Source organism: Callithrix jacchus, chromosome 17, assembly GCF_049354715.1.
Source record: "Callithrix jacchus isolate 240 chromosome 17, calJac240_pri, whole genome shotgun sequence".
NCBI lineage: Eukaryota > Metazoa > Chordata > Mammalia > Primates > Cebidae > Callithrix > Callithrix jacchus.
The window spans coordinates 49,211,701-49,228,450 of record NC_133518.1 but is presented as its reverse complement, the minus strand read 5'-3'; the positions used below and the strand labels follow the sequence as shown (position 1 = coordinate 49,228,450).

At 45.5% G+C, this 16,750-nt stretch overlaps 1 protein-coding gene across 6 annotated transcripts in view; it reads left to right on the top strand.

Annotated features, from left to right (window-relative positions):
- The window catches only part of EPHB1 (EPH receptor B1), a 438,054-nt gene that overhangs the window by 157,594 nt on the left and 263,710 nt on the right, over nucleotides 1–16,750 (top strand). The window lies entirely within an intron of this gene.

Genomic DNA, 16,750 nt, shown 5'->3' with positions numbered 1-16,750 from the left:
GTTAGTAATAGTGTTGAGTTTCTCTCTCTCCTTTCTCTCTCTCTCTCTCTGTCTGTCTCTCTCTCTCTCACACACACACACACACACACACACACACACACACACACACCTATGTCCTGAATCCAGCCCTAAGCTCCAGGGCTGGAGAATTTGGAATTTGCGTTGCCATGGACAATTCACTCAAAGGTAATTGAGATGTGACTGAATTTGGAAAATATTTTAGTTCATTTCAGTCCAGCTCCCACAGCACTCAACTTGGTACTGAACCCATGTAGCTCATTAACTCAAAGCCCTCTGACTTGGCTGTCTTTCTTTAGGGGCTCAATGCCAGACCCTGGAAGGAGATGAAACTATTGGAATGGGAGTGGGGCTGTATTATGTGTTATATTAACTTTTGCTTCTAAATGACACAGAGTGATGCAAACTTTGCAGTTTGAGAGTGTCAGGATACTATGTACTCCTATTAGCCACTGCCAGCCATAGAAGGCCCATATTCAACATGTGGCAATAAATGTGCTGAACTGGCTGCAGGCTCAGTCTGCTCTGGGAGTGAATAGAAGGATCTGGAGGCCCCACAGCTCATGCATTGTCTAAGTGCATGGGAGCTGAACGTTGGGGAGTCCAGGGTCGGGGAAGAGAAGACTGTTTTCCCATATTAAATTTTGTTCAGAACCTTCAAAAGTCCTGATTCTTTTATGAGGAAGCCTTCCTATATGGCTCTCAGAAATGACTACCTTGCTCTTAATGTACCCCTAGGGTTGCCCTTAGTCCTTTGGAGCTCGGGGGCTGTATTAGCAACTTATTGTCCATTGTAAGCCTCCTGCCAGCTGCCCTCTCTGATGTCACCCCTACCCTGCCTGAGCACCAGACCAGCCTATGCCAGTTTACTTCCCCAGTTACTTTGCTCCCCAGACACCTGCAGGGGAAATGCCAGGCACAGGCTTGTTAATGCCCATCAGCTCAGGAATCCTTTGGACTCAGCAAATTGCTTGGGCCAGAGCACTCACACAGCCTTTCTGAGGCCTGCTGAGAGCAGAGAGAGCTGTGTCTTTGTGTCTTTATTGGATTTCTTGGTTCTGGTACCCATGATGGATGGTGTGGAAACAGAGGAGAGAGCGCGCCAGATCCAGTGATGAATCAACGTTGACAGTTTTAAAACCATCCCAGCCTAGTCCCACAGCCCTCTTCTTTGTACCATTGGTTGGGAGGGTCACCATCTTTGATATTTGTCAGGGTCTAAGTGGAGACCAAGGCACCAGGCTGAGTTCTTAAAGGCACAGGTGCAGCAGCTGCCAGGCATGCTCGCAGCAGTGCATGAGTGGGTGATTTCTCTGGGCTTCAGAGGGCTGCCATACCGCACTTGCTGGCTAGGGCACTCTCATTTTTCTCATTATATCCTAAGCAGAACAGCAGGAACCGGAGCAAGCATTGATTGGTTCTGATTTAATTGGGACTCTGGGAACAGGCTTTTATTTCTTTGGGCTAATTGGAACTTTTCTTTTCGAGGGTTCTGCTGTCTGTGTAGCTTGTCAGTTACCTCCTATGGCTGTCCTGGAAGGGCCTGTGGGGACAAATATGTAAATCCAAATTGTTTCTTTCCATTTCCCCTTCCCAGTCTCAATCCCCTCCTGAGTTTTGTTGGACATTTCTAATCTCGAGCTATTGTGAACATGACTTGACTTTACAAACTACTTATTGCAAACTCACTGGAGGGTAGAGGAAATGGGGAACCCATGGCACCATCACTTTGCCACTTCAAAGGCACAGGAAGCCACATTTTGATGATATTTCTGAGACTGGAGAGTGGCATCATGGGTCTTGTGGCCCAGCATCCTGGCTGAGTTCAGTGCCCTGGAAGGGAAGATAAGGCCCCTTGCCCATGTCTCGAGAACTTTCAGCTGAATCCTCTGAAATCTTGCCCCTAATTCTGCTAGTAACTGGACACTTATGGCTGGCAGGGGGACCTTCGGGCAAAAATGGTGATTTTGGGAAGACTCTGCACTGTTTGGTAGGGGATGGGAAGTGCATGTGGAGGTACTTGTTGCTGGTCTCCATGGTGTGTCTTCAGGGGAAGGGTTTTCCACTCATTTTGGTGCTCAAAGAGTACTGCCAGATGGATACAGTGGCTATTCACGTTGGTTTTGGAGTAGCCCACTGAGCACAATCATTGCGAAGCCAGCAGCAGAGAGAATGGTGGGTGACAGAGAATTACAGGTGAGACACAGTGAGCCTTCAAGAGCTGCTCTCTCCCAACACAGCCCGAGAATTGATGTCCTCTGAGCCTGGCTGGGCCAAATGCTGATGGTTTTATGATTCATACAGTTGTGCTGATTTGATACATCTTTTCTGGGTATGTGAAACTGGGACTTTGTAGGGTGGCAGAAAGAATAATCTCTCTGCTTCTTGTTCCATGCTATTTTTTCTGGAAGAACAGACTTTCATTATGGCCAGGGAACTGTACTCTTGGCTTTCACTTTGCTTCTGTGAAACCGTCTCCTGTCAAAGTCATGGTGACCAGTCGCTTGACTGTGCAGAGGCACCTGGAGACCAATTAGATAGCACAGCCAACAAAGAGTGGTCCTGGCCTGGAGCTGTTTCTGTTGCGAAGAGCGTGGGCAGTGAGAAGACAATAGGTGAGAAGGGAGTAGAGGAAGCCGTAGGGAGAACTGGTGCATTAGGATGTGTGGCAAGCGGCTCATGCATTTTCTAGAGGGCTCCTTGGCCTAAGGCCTGTTCCTGACATCCTTTCTGTACACACAGGCTGGTCCCATCGGCAGAGTCACATCAGCCTGTTGACCTCATCTCACTAGCGACTCTGACCTCGTCATACGTGTGTCTCTATAAAATTATTAATTACTAGGAAAACAGCCCATCTACTCCAATTTCAAGTTGTGCTCATAAGCAGATTAATGAGAAATCATAGCTTTGTCTTCCCTTCTCCCCACTTCCCTGCTGAGGTTGGTGGCTAAGTTTATTCTCTGTGTAGGTCCTATGCAGTCTGGCTCTTCCTGTGCCAGGGAGGCCGAGCTGACTTTTAGCAGACATTCTTTCTCTCTCTCTGCTGTGTAGTCTAAAATATTGCCTTAACTGAAGCTAGACTTCAAGGGGGATGAGGAGGAGGCTCGGGCTGTTGTTAGAAGGAAGCTGGCAGGGGCAGGCTCCTTATCTGTGTGTTAGAAGCTTGGGGGCTGCAGTATGCCATAAGGGTGTCCATGGAGGTGTCTCAGGTGCTGTGACAGCTTCTGAGTGGCCAGATCCTAGCTGGAGCATGTGCCTATGTGCCGTGGATCTGTTCTGCCTCTGAGTGCTGCCTCAGGGCTTGACTTGCCCTCCCAGGGCATAGTCCTCGGAGTTTCCAGAAGAAGCTGCATCATTAGGCTCCCTCTTTAGCCACACTGGGGACTCAGAAAATAACAATTCTCTACATAATTCTCCCTGCCATCCTCCCTTGCCTCTGCCCCTGCCCCAGGATGACCTTAACTTGCTATTACAGAGGACACACGCTAACTTATGGTGCCCAGGCTTTTATTGTCTGGGGCTGTCATGCACAGGCAGTGCAGGTGGATGAAAGAGGAGTGGGGTACACTTGGGTAGAAGAGACCTAACCTAGAGATAGGGGCTGGTTTTCATCTTGGCTCTGCTGTGAACTTGCTGTGTGGTTTTAGGTAAGTCCCTTTCCATTGACAGTCATATCTTCTCTGCCTATGTCTCAGAATGTGTGAAAATGGATAGGAGAATATTTTATAAGCCATGTAGTGCTACATGTTGCTAGGTATCATTGTCCTTAAGCTCTGAATCCCCCTTATTAAGAAAATAGGATTCTGGAATGAAGATGGTGTAGGATTCGCCCATCTAGAGACAGACACAGGTCAGCAGGAATCCTGAATTCCCAGTCATCACCTTCCTGCACCTGTCCAGGCCCAGTTCCATGACCATCAAGCAGTGATGCATGAAAACAGCAGAGGAATAAGCCATTGTTCCTCAACTCATCAAAGGCCCAGTTAATATGTTTGAATGGTGCGGCTCACATGGCCTGCCTTGAGGCAGGTGGTCTTTGTGAAATGAAGGACCAAGTGGAGAGAGAAGATTCTCCAAGCCCCAGAGAGCCATGGTCTTCAGAACCCACAATTTTTGACCCCAGGGCAGGTATGACAACCCTCAGAAAGGTTTTGCAAAGTGACATCCCCAGTTGCCTTTTCTCCAGTGGTGATAAGTCTGGTATATGGCCCAAGCATGGGGATTTTTAAAAATCTAAGAACCCCAGCTCTAAGCAGCAGACCAGGACCATCTATTTGGCTGGCGTCCAGAAGAAAGGAGCCCCAGGGTAGGTCACTGAAGGTGTTCTTGGGCTTCTGGGATCTGTAGACAGGATGAACCTGAGTGCCTGAGGGGATGAAGAAGGAGTCAGAGAGAGAGGACTGCAGGAGCAGGCTGGCAGCTGGGTAGACCAAGAACAAGGCCTACAGGCCACCAGGAAGAAGGTATCCAGAGCATCACTACCCCTTGAATAAAGGCTCGGGGCTGAAGAAAGCCACGCAGGGCAGCACTGAAAAACAGAGAGTATCAACATAATGTTGCAGCTAATATGAAGCCCAAGAAAGGCTCTTGGCAGGGAAAAGAGGGGCAGAATCTGAGGACTGACTATCCAGGTATTACAGAAACAAACTTCCCTGCAGCTGACCGGCACCAGCTGGGTCCCTAGGTACTGTCTTAGGAATGCCAGGGGTGCCACCACTGGCCCCAGCAGCATGGTCCAATCTGCAGGACTCCTGTTTTCTGCTCAGGCTTACAAATCAGGGCTGGGAATGAGGATGCATGACTTTCACTGGGAATCTGTGTGGGTCTTCCAGGGGGCTCTCAGATCACCTGTGACCATTCTAACTCTGGACATTGGCAGGGCCTTTTCAACTATAACAGAAGAACAGAGCTGCTCTCGATGAGCCTGTCTTCCCACTTGGTGTCTCCTTGCCAGTTATAGCTGGTGATCCCACAGCACTGCCTTAGGCGCTCCTCTTGTCAGACGCGAGCTTGCCCTCTCCCTCAAGGTCTCCTCTCCTTCCTGGCTGCTGCTTCACTCCTCCCCCATCTCCAAGTGGGGACTTTTTTCTTTAGTAAAGAAAACTTGCATGCAAATTCCTTCATGCCTGGAAACCCAAGGGACATGTTGAACCTTTCAACAGTTTCTGCGCCTTTGTCAACTTGAACAGCTGAGATGAGCCACTTTATAAGCCTGGGGGAGTTGAGATGAAAAATCTGCAAGATTCAAAAGTGGGAAAAATACGTCTAATTTAGCTCTTCTTGGAAAAAGAGGTTTTCAGGACCTGCTTCCATCTCCCTTAGGGTTGCTGCTGACCCTGAGCTGCTAAAAGGGAAGGTGAGGAACACGAGGGGGTGTGTGTGTGTGTGTGTGTCCATAGTGCTGGAAGCCACATTTGAGGGCACCAAGGAGCCCTCTCTGCCCTCTCAGTCCCATCAGCAGTTGGCTGGTGAGTGAGAGGGAAACCACAGACAGACAGCTTCCTCTCAAGCCCTAGGGAGACTGGCTGTGTTCAGGGCCAGGGTCGGCCAGGGTCATTAACACCACAGCCCTGTAACATGAGCTTCCTAATAGGATTTCCCAACAGGCTACTTCATTTAGAAACCTCTCGGGGCCTCCTCTGCCCCCCATGGTGGCCCTGCCCAGCATCCCCCAGAGAGGAATCAGATGTAATTGGCTGGCTGTAATGGACTGTGACACCGGCATAAGCAACAGCATGGGGAGCTGGAAGGATGCCCTCCACAGCATGCACTCCAGCATGCCGGGCTCAGGAGATGGCAGAGGATGGCCAGGGGGAGCTCTAGGTTTCAGCACCCCAAGGCTCTGCATTATCCTTTCTGCCTTTGAGACACAGGGCAAGAAGCACCCCAATTCCACTGGTGTTGAGCAAATAATCATGAGTCTTCCAGGCCAGCGTTAGAGCTACTGATCATGATTTGGCAGCGTCCCATGCGTGAGAACTGCCCTAGGTAGATTTTGTTTGAATTTAATCATCCACAACTTAATATATGTATTATCCAAGATGACGACAGAGACGTCATATGGTTATTACTGAGGTGATGTGGTTAGTGGGAACATCGCTGCTTCAGGGGTCCAGTAGGGGTCCTAATGCCACCATTTTCTTCACCAACATCTGCCCATGAAGACCCCTGGGGTCGGAAACTGCCAAAGTGAGTGGTGCAGGGGTGCTGAGAGACTGCCTCATTTATCCACAGAGAGGCGGCAGCCAAGGAGCATTTCTGGGCACCAGTCTAGAGAGTCACAGCTAATTAATTAGCATTGGGATTAGAACTCAGGTTGAGGGAGGCCACTGTCTGCCTCCACCTCCGAGACTGGATTTTGCTAAAAATAACCATCCTTAAAAGCATACCATGTGTTTCAGGAATATCGCTCTTCTCTCAGCCGTCTCTCACAAATGACTCTCTTGTGTTTGTATACCTTATTTCTTCTTGGGGTACTGGTGGCTCTGTGGTTACACATTTCTGCACTGTCCATCTGCACAGGACCCCATGTCCACTATTGCCATCTCCTTTCTAATCCCTCCAGGAGCAGCTCCATCTATGAACCATCCAGATAGTGCATAGCCCCTCAGAGGGCGGTCCCAGGATCACCAGGGAAGAAAAGGGTTTGAGACTTTGAGCTTACAGGAAAGGGCAGAGGGAAGGAGGGGGGTTGTGTCTCTCTTATGTGTATCAAGAACCCTGCAAGGGCCTGTGAGGTCTGAATCTCAGCTCAGGCAGGGCTGTTGTGAAACGTATCCTTTGTTTCTGTCCCCATCTCTCACTCTGGCTAGACAGTCCCTTTCTGCAGAATTTGAGCACAAACATCTGCACAAACTTTTTTTTCATGGAAGGAGAATCACCATTTTTCAGTTTGAAGCATGGAGATGAAAAAATATACTGAATCCAAGCCTGCCTGTAGTGGCATCTTTTAGTTCTGGGTCCTTAGAAGCTCTGGGAGTCTGAGTTCTGTTTCCACTGCTTTTGGCCATTGATGAGCTGCGTTCACAGGACCTTAAGACCTGGGTCTCAGGTCTCCCTCAGTGTAGTAGGGTGAAGAAGACTGGAAAGAGTCACTTCAGGGCTGTTGCAAATGGAGAAGGAATGTGCCTCTAACACTGGCAAACCACCCAGGAACAAGCCTTATTTTGCCAGCGGGGCTTTGACAGTCCTGTGGAGAGAGGTGTAGCCTTGCCTTTCCCTAAAAGATAGGTCTCTGGCTGTAGATGTTCAGGCTGAACAAAGAGCTTGAGTGCTCATTGCCTGGCAAGGCAGTTGAGCCCCCATTTGGGTTTTGAGGGCCAGTTAATAATACAGAGCAGGCAAACCCTGGGGAAGTACAGTTTAGTCCAGAAGAGTATGGCTGGGTCTGCTTTGGGTCCCAGAAGCCATCCATAAGACAGAGTATGTCTTCTTCCTGTGTACCCACCCAACCTGCTGCAGGATGAGTCTATGAAGCTGCAGGTATGTTGGACTCATCCTCTTGTATGCATGGCCAGGGAGGTCAGGAAGAAATCAGCTTAGCTATAATAGGCTCCTGATGAGGTTGGTGAGAAGGAGGCATTGTTGAGAGTCTTAGGAAACCTCTTAGAATCACAGGGTAAAAATTCAGGCCAGCAAGGCCATACCCAACCCTAATGAGTCTTTTCATTGAGGGTAGGACCTAGTTCATTATAAAGGCTGCAGAAGGAAACAGACATTTTGGTTTCTGGCTTTCCCCTGGCCTCTGTCTGGAGTAACCTACTCATCTTCAGGGTCCTTACATCAGCACACATTCCTAGTCAGAGATGGAGTCACTAGATCTTAGGGTATGGTCCCTGGGGGCCCCCGCTGATCATCTCCTTGCAGGCCTCAGGAGATCTGGCCTTCCTATTCCTCATTCAAATTGGATTCCACTCTTTAGGTCATGTGAGTTGGATGGTCCCATGCCTTTTCTTTCTTCAGCTGTTTATTGGGCACCAACTGGTACTGGGCCCTATATACTTATATATGAGATTCAGCAATTTTTCTTCCAGGAATGTGCTGTATTCTTAGCTCTTAGAAAAGTGTTTGTCATGTCCAGAGGATGCTGGGCTATAAGTGGGGCTATTGCCCCAGAGAACCTGATAGAGAGCATAGCCCCATCCAGTTAGATAAAGCCTCGAAGGACAAGCACATCCCGTGACACTTACTTTGCTCTTCCACAGTGGTCCCCAAACTAATTCTAGACACTTCCAGGAATAGAACACCGTTACTTCCCAAGGAAGCCTGGCTAATCTCTGAACCTTTCTTCCTTCGGGTGGAACTTTTATGCAAATCTCCTCTCATCCAATTTACCTTCTTTGCTGTTATTAAACATGTTCGAACAGGTCATATATGTGAAAGGTCAATTTCCCTCCACTCTGGTTGTCGCCAGGCTCTCTCATTGTCAGTTTCTAATATTCTCTCACAGAGTCGATGGATTTACATGTTTCCCCCTTGCCTAGGGGCACACTATAGAGGACTTTGCACCTACTTCCCCACATCTCTTCTCAGTGAACGCTGAAGTTTAGCAGTAGTTTGGTTGTATTATATATAGATCTGCCTCATTCTTTCTAATGAGTGTTGTTATTTCATTGCATGGATATATTTTACTTAATTGGTCATCTATATACATTTAGGTTGTTTTCTCTCTTTTGCTATTTCTCAGCAATGTTGCAATAGATACTTCTGTGCATTAATCTTTGCACCTATATGTGAGTATCTGTGAGAAAAAATAATTTATTTATTCAATAAATATTTATTGAGAATTTTCTATGTGCCAAGCACTTTTCTAAGCACAAAGAATGCAGTAAATTCTCAGAAGTAAAATTGCTGAATAAGAGTGTATAAATTTTTAATTTTGATAGATATTCCCAAATTGTCCTCCCTCAAAAGGCATTTTCTACGAATTTTTGTTCCCACCAGCAGTGTTTGAGAGTTCCTGTTCTCTATACCTTTACCAAGATAATAAAATATCAATCATTTTTATCTTTGCCAATCTGATAGGTGAGAAATGGCATCCGATTTTTTTCCCATTTGCATTTGACTTTGCAAAGTTCCATAAATTGCCCCATTCAGGAACTGAGACTCAAACATTCCAGCAGAATGCATTAAGTTGGGTGTGTGTGTGTGCTGTAGACAGTTTGGGGTGTGGTCTGCCCTTCACTCTCTTATGTCCCATTCCCTCCAACCCTGCATCATACTTGGTATGTACTCTTTGCCCATCTCTAGTATTAGGACATTTTGACACATGCCTCCCACCGATTTTGGCATTTCCAAGCTGTGGTAGGTGAAATGTCTGCAGATGGGACAAATGCAGGTTCTTGAGACTGGAAGACCACCCAATTCTCACAGTCCAGTCTCAGGAAGGCCGACTCTGCCTGGTTTGCTAACAAATGCATCTTGCTTCTCCCATACGTCTATTCCTGCCCCTGGGCCTGTTTCGGGCTTCCTGCCCTGCCCCATGCATCTCTCAGCTTTCATCCTTTGGCTCAGTCCTTTCACCCACATCCTTTCCTTTAACTTTCCCAGCTTACCTGTGGGGTCTCTAGCCTCAGCTCACCATGTTGACACCTCCATGGCCACACCTTCCTAGATCACCAGCTCTCATCCCTTACCTCCTCCTGCCTCCTCTTCATTACTTCAGCCTTCACCAGACCTGCCACCCCAGGAGCCCCAAATCCGTCTCATCCCCTTCCCTGACCAGGTGTCTACCTTCTATTGGAGCATATACCTTTCCACCCTGCTGAAGCCCAGGCCTTGTCTCTGCCAGGGGTGTGGGCTCAGCCCTGGGCTGTTGCTTGCTGCAGCTGTGTGTATGTCTGTGTGGTTCTGTCCCCCTGCTCTGTGGCAGCTCTTTCTGTCTGGGGGCCATGCACTCCCTACCTCTTACTTACCTCAGTTTCCCTTTCCCCTTCCTTCCCCCCACCCTTCTTATACCTTCCCTTTCCCCTTCCTTCCTTCCTTCCTTCCTTCCTTCCTTCCTTCCTTCCTTCCTTCCTTCCCTCCTTCCCTCCTTCCCTCCCTCCGTGCTTCCTTTCTACCTCCCTCCTTCCATACTTTTCTTTGAAAGTAAATATATTTAGGTTAAAAAGTTAGTTAATTTAAAGAAAAATAATAATAATACATTTAAAACCTGCCACATATAGGTATGGCAAAAAGGAATAAAGGTAATAGGCTGATATTTGAAAAGAATGCTGATGCCCGGTTGACGTGGACTAGGAGAGCAGCTTGCGCATTCTTCAGTATAGCCCTGCATTCCACTGTCACATGCTAGTGATGGTATGTGATGGTTATAGCCTGGGTATGGAGCACACTTTTGGATTGTCTTCTGTCTTGTGTAGAAATGCTAATACAGTATGGCTGTCATTTATAAAGCACTGACTATGTGCCAGATGCTCTGCCAAATTCTTTTTCTGCATTGTCTCTTAAATCCTCACAGCAGCTTTCTGAGGTACATGTGATTATTATCCTCATTTTTCCATTGATGACACTGAGGCACAGAGAAACTAAGTAATTTTCTCAAGGTCATACAACACAGGACTCTGAGGCCCTGCTGGCAATCACTATTCTCTATGACTTCCAAGCTAAAGAAGAGCCAAGATTCACTTAGGGGTAGATTTGTGATTTATGATGGGAGCTGGCATCAGTGTATCATTTGGACTAAGATATAAGCATTCACTAACGTGCACAAAGTAATGTCTTGGGAGGTTGATCTGCATTTGGGGACTTCATAGATAGTGTTCATTTTGCATTGGTGAGGGATGAACCAGGAGGTTCATGGAGTGATCGTATTCACTGGTGAGAGTGAACTGAAGTCACTGTCACCGCACCCGTCACCTGCATCATCATGCCCTGCTTACATTCCCACTCCTCCCCTCCCAAAGCTCCTCAGGGGCAGTGGCCATGCCTGAAGCATCTCTGAATCCCTGCTTGCTCTGTGCCATCTGTTAAATGAAAACAGAACAAATCACACTGAAAACAAAATTTGTGGAAGGAGGGCATGAGCTGAAAGAGAGAGTCTTTGCATTAGGATGTGTAGGAAAACATCCCAGCAGCATTGAGTGAAGGGAGCTCTGAAGAAACCGGGGAGGAATCGGGCACAAGGCATGCACTTGTGGAGGTGATGATGGCAGAACCAGATGGAGGCAGTAACCAGTGATGGCAGAGGCCTTGTCTGTCTGTTGTCCAATATAGTGACACATTGTGCACAAACATACAGAACAAAAACAACAGAATGGTTGCAAGCCCGTGCGTTGTGAAACTCTTTCACTAAAAGTTGGTGATAATGTCTCAGTTTGACAGAGGACATAAGGTCAGTGCAACGTGTGTATTTCAAGTGGAAAATGACAATCTGCTCTTTGCGCAATATGGATAGAGCTTCTCATTGAAATTGTATGGAATATGCAAGAACTCTGCCAAATCATGAACTTGGCAAAAAGTTGCCTGTTCCGGGAATTAGGCAATTTCAGGGCTTCCATTTGGTTTCTGGGTCTGTCACACACATGCCCACATGGATCTGAATGTGGAGGCCCTTGTGACTTCAGTCTTTGCTTTGCTTTTCTCACTGGTTCTATTTGTCTTTTCCCTTGCATCTTTGGTCAAATTTGTCTACTCTGCTTTCTCTTCTTTTCCTCCATTTATTCCATTCTCTTGTCTGTTTTCTCTCCAGACTTGATTTGAAAAAAGGGAAAATAAAAATGCATTTCATTGGTAGAACTTTAATGAATGAATGGCTATTTCCACTCATTGTTTTTATTTGGTCTCTAGGAGTCTGTCTTGATATGAATTGCAATTTTAAAAATTAACTCTTTTAATAGTAAAAGACAGGAAATCAATGTTTACCATTGAATTGGTTGAAAATATTACAAGTGATTTTGTCATCAAAAGGATTAATAATCATACATCTTGATAATAAGATAATTAAAAAAAACAGTCACTTTAAAAAATTTTAAAGTGTCTTTGTAGGATGCCTTGCTTCTTCATTCTCACTATTTTTCTGGAACATTCTTTGCTTTCTTCAGCCCCATTCTTGATTATTCTTGGCTTATGAGAATTCTTTCAAGCTACCTTTTCTTCGAACATATTTTGAATCTTTCATTCCAGATATTCACTAAGAACTAGTAGCCAAAGCTGTTCATTGTTGAATTGTACATACCCAATGAGAGTGACTTACTGCTTCCGCCTTGCAGGATGATGTTGCTCCTTCCCTTGCCCTACCTACCCTGCCTATCTCTGACTACCTATCCTGCCCACTTCCCTAAGAATTCTCTCTAGGGCCAGGCGAGGTGGCTCATGCCTGTAGTTCCAGCACCTTGGGAGGCTGTGGCAGGAGGGCTGCTTGAACCCCAGAGTTTGAGGCTGAAGTAAGCTATGATAGTGCCACTCCACTCCTCCCTGGGTAACAGAGTGAGACCCTGGTCACTAAAAAAAAAAAAAATGAATTTCCTCTAATAAAAACAATTATTTTGGAGAGTGTTTTATCTGTGGAGATAGATTTTTTTTCACTCCTTTTATCCCTGACTTCCATCAAAGGGTTGACTACCCTTCTGCCTGCTTGTAGAGAGAGCCTAAATTCGAGTTAACCATGTCTAAGCAGTACAGCAGCCCTCCCGCCCCCACCTGCACCATGAGGACTTTCTGCAGCCCTGGGGGCTACTAATTGACTATTCAGAGAGCTGATAGCATCAGTGCACAAGCCACACCGACTGGACATGCACACAACCACTTCTTTGGGAGGCAGAAGTGCCTGTACCTCTACATCCCAGAGGTTGGTGGCCTTGACTCTCTGATCTGCTTCCCCAGTGACCAGGCCTCTTCAGGTCTTTCTCCCAGTCTCCTGCCTTCCCTGCCTGTAGCTGTGCACTGGCCCTTCCTTTCGGGCCACAAAGGGCTCTGTAGACAGACGCTGTGTGCTGTTTGCCAACATTGCACTGAGTACACAGAGGGGCGAGGGAGAGGCCATCTGTTCGCTCCTTTCACACAGACCTTTGCTTTCTCCTTTTCACTCTCCTCCTCCTCTCTGTCTTTGAATGAGAATACAAAAATTTTTAAAAGCAGTTGCTAATTAGAGCAAGAGAATGAGAGTGGGCCTGGAAGAGAGACACAACAGAGAATCCAGCCCCCGTGCAAATCAGCCGGCTTTTAAGAGCCAGTGAGAAAAGGGACAAGGAGGGGGCCCTCGCGGGGCTTCGGAAGAATATTTTGACAAAATAAGCAACAAAGCTTCCTCAGAATGGCAAAGAGGGCTTTGTTTTAACCTCCTATCCTGAAAGGGGAGGAAACAAGAAATGACAGAGAGTTTCTTATGAACTCCCACTGCCAGCCTCACTCTGGCTCCTCTTGTCTTTCACTCCCTCAATAGCCCAGTAAACAAGAGTTTCTATTTAAGGACACTTAAATGTATCCTTTTATTGATAATATTTGTTCTGGCTGATAGAGAGTAAGCAATTGGTGGCTTCTCTTCCCAAGCAGAGCTGGCTTCCCCAGTCAGGGAGCTTGCCCATGCAGGAGCAGCTAAGTCACCAGGAAGTCCCAGCTTGGAAAATATCCCCCAACAAGTCAAGACTTTCTTTCAGAGTTTTGCCCCCATCATTCTATCACATTCTTGGTTCACCTGGTAATTTCTTTTTCCATCTGTATTCCTGCCATTCCGCTTGCCCAGAGCAGCCCTGATGTATGGTGCTGAAGTGCCTGCCCAGTGCGTGGCCAGGTGAGTGACAGTCAGTGTTAGAACAGGGCCCTAATCTGGCCCTGAGTTCTGAAAACCCACTCATGCTCAAGAAGACCACCACAGCAACCAGTTATGGGGGCATCTGCATGGCAGCTCTGTTGTAGCTTAGAATAGAACCACCTTGCGCTTTATTCAACCAGCCTCACTCTAAAGGCTGGGAGATCCCAGAAGGACCAGCTTTGGAGAGCTGTGAGGCAGAGGGAGGGACACATGGTGACAAGATTCCTCTAGAAATGCATTTTCTCCAGGCATGAGATGAATAGACTGATGGCCCAGATATATAAAGAGTTTTAAGTAAGTGCTATGCACATTGAAAAACTTAGTTCATTTTCTGATTTCATGTGAGTGTAAAAAAAATGAAAACGAAAGCAGTAGAAGCCCCATCGTGACACACATTGGTACTAACTAGTCAGGGAGAAAGAAAGGAAAAGGAAATATAACTTGGAAAGAAATGTGCTGTGGTTTGAATGTGTCCCCTGAAAGTTCATAGGTTGGAAACTTGGTCTTCAATGCAGCAGTGTTTAGAGGTAGGACCTTTGCAAGGTGATTGGATGATGAGAGCTCTGCACTCATGAATTAATTAATCCATTCATAGATTAATGAGTTATCAAGGGGATGGGTTACTTATTACAAGAATGGATCTTGTAGTAACTATACTACAATGGTTATCTTGTTGCCGTTTTGGCCATCTCTGATGAGTCCCTCTCCATGTGATGCCCTGTACCACTTCAAGGCTCTGCAGAGTCCCCACCAGCAAGAAGGCCCCCACCAGATGCAGCACCTTGACCTTGGACCTTCCAGCCTTCAAAACTGTAAGAAATACATCCTTCTTCTTTATTAATTACCTAGTCTCATGTTTTTAGTTATAACAACAGAAAATGAACTAAGACGAAAGGATGATAATTGGTTTATCCTCTTTCACTGGTGACCTTTTAAGGTGATGGCTGCACATGAGAAGAATATCCCACTGGAGTCTGCTGGAAAAAATCTTCTCATTCTGAGATGAGGTCTCAAAATGAACTTTTCAGGAGTCCACACTCAGTGAACCTATCTCTAACACACAGATGTGTCTCCCTGGACCCTCAGTGCAGTCTATCTTGGCTCTGTCCAAGGACCTCTCAAGAAAACAAGGACATGAGTCTCTGTACCATGCAACTAGCTGGCAGAGGGTGGGTGGGGGGAGCAGGGAAGCTGTAGAGAAAACAGCCATAGGAGTATAGTTTTTAAGAGCTGGCAGCTTGAGTTGTTGAATCCTGGCTCTGTGTTTTATTAATGGAGTGACTTGTCTGGGCCTCAGTATGTTAAATTATGACATAACAGCATTGAGCTCATGTTTGCTGTGAAGACTTTATGAGAATCTGCATGTGTAGAGCTAAGCAAAGATCTTGGCACCTTGTAGGAGTTTAAAAATGGATATTGATGTCCACATTTTTATGATTAAATAAGCCAGGAGGTAATTTTCTGTCTATCTTTGGTTGAACCATATAAGAATTGTGGGAAGAATATGGAAAATTTAGACATCCAGTAAATATCAAGGAGGCTTAGACAACATGATCTGGTTCATAGATACATAAAGTGTTTTAAAGTAGAGCCCCTGAAGATAGTGGAAGCCATCTATCTAGTCATAAATGGCTATGGGTTTGTCCAATTTGTTACTTCAAGATTAAATTTTTTAAAGTTTTTTCATTTCTGTGACTAAATTCTATTTTTAAAAATTATGATACAGAAAATTTGACTTCTTTAAGTGGACAGTTTTATGAATTTTGATACATGCGTAGAATTGTGTAACCACTATCACAATCAAGACACCAAGAACTCCTTTCTGCTACCCCTTTAGAGTCCCCTCTTTTCCATCCCCCACCCCCGGGCAACCAGGGATTTGTTTTTCATCATGATTGTATTGTCTTTTTAAGTGAAATGATGCATTATGGCAACCTTTTGAGACTGGCTTCATTTATTCATCATAATGCCTGTGAGATTCATCTAAATGGTATCATGTATCAATAGTTTGCTTCTTTTTATTGCTGAGTAGTATTTCGTTGTATGGATGTATCATAATTTGTTTATCCATTTGTAGTTGAAGAGAGTGTGAATTGTTTCCAATTTTTGATTATAAGTAGAGGACATACATTTTCATTCTCTAGAGCAAATACCCAGGCAAGGACTTATTGGGTCATGTGGAAATTGTCTGTTTAATGCTAGACCAATTTTCAGAGTGCCTGTACCATTTTCCACTACCATCAGTATCAGGGTGAGAGTTTCAGTTGTTCTGCCTCCTTGGCAGCACTTGGTATTATCAGTATTTTTTTTTAACTTAGCCATTCTACTAAGCATATCATATCTATGTCGTATCATATACTATGTGGTATCTCATGGTGATATTAATTTGCATTTCTTGAGTAAACCATGATGCTGATCTTTCATGTGCTTGTTTGCCATATGTTTATGTTTATCCTCTTTTGTGAAGTGTCTGTTCTAGGTTTTTGTACAAGTTTCAATTAGGTTTATTGTCTTTTGAGTTTTGAGAGTTTCTTACGTATTTTGGATAGAAGTCCTTTGTTGAATATGTGCTTTGCAGATATTTTCTTTCAGTCTATAACTTATCTCTTTATTCTCTCAGCAATGGCTTTCACAAAGCAAACATTTTAAAGTTTGATGATGTCCAATTAATCCACGTGTTCCAGTTTAACCAATTATTTTTCATTTGAGCCAGGTCAGATTCAATTATTCTTTGCCTAACCTCGGCACAAAGATTTTCTTCTCTGCTGTCTTCTAAAGTTTTATTTTTATGTTTTACATTTAGGTTTATAATCAATTCGAGTCAACTTTTAAGGTATAGTTCATTTTATCATCATTTTGCCTATGATGTCCAATTATTTCAACATCAGAGAGCTGTGTGAGTGGCTCTTTCACTTCTTTTCCGAAGCCTTTACTTGAATATTATGTTCTCAGGAACCCTACCCGGACCACTACTCCCAATGC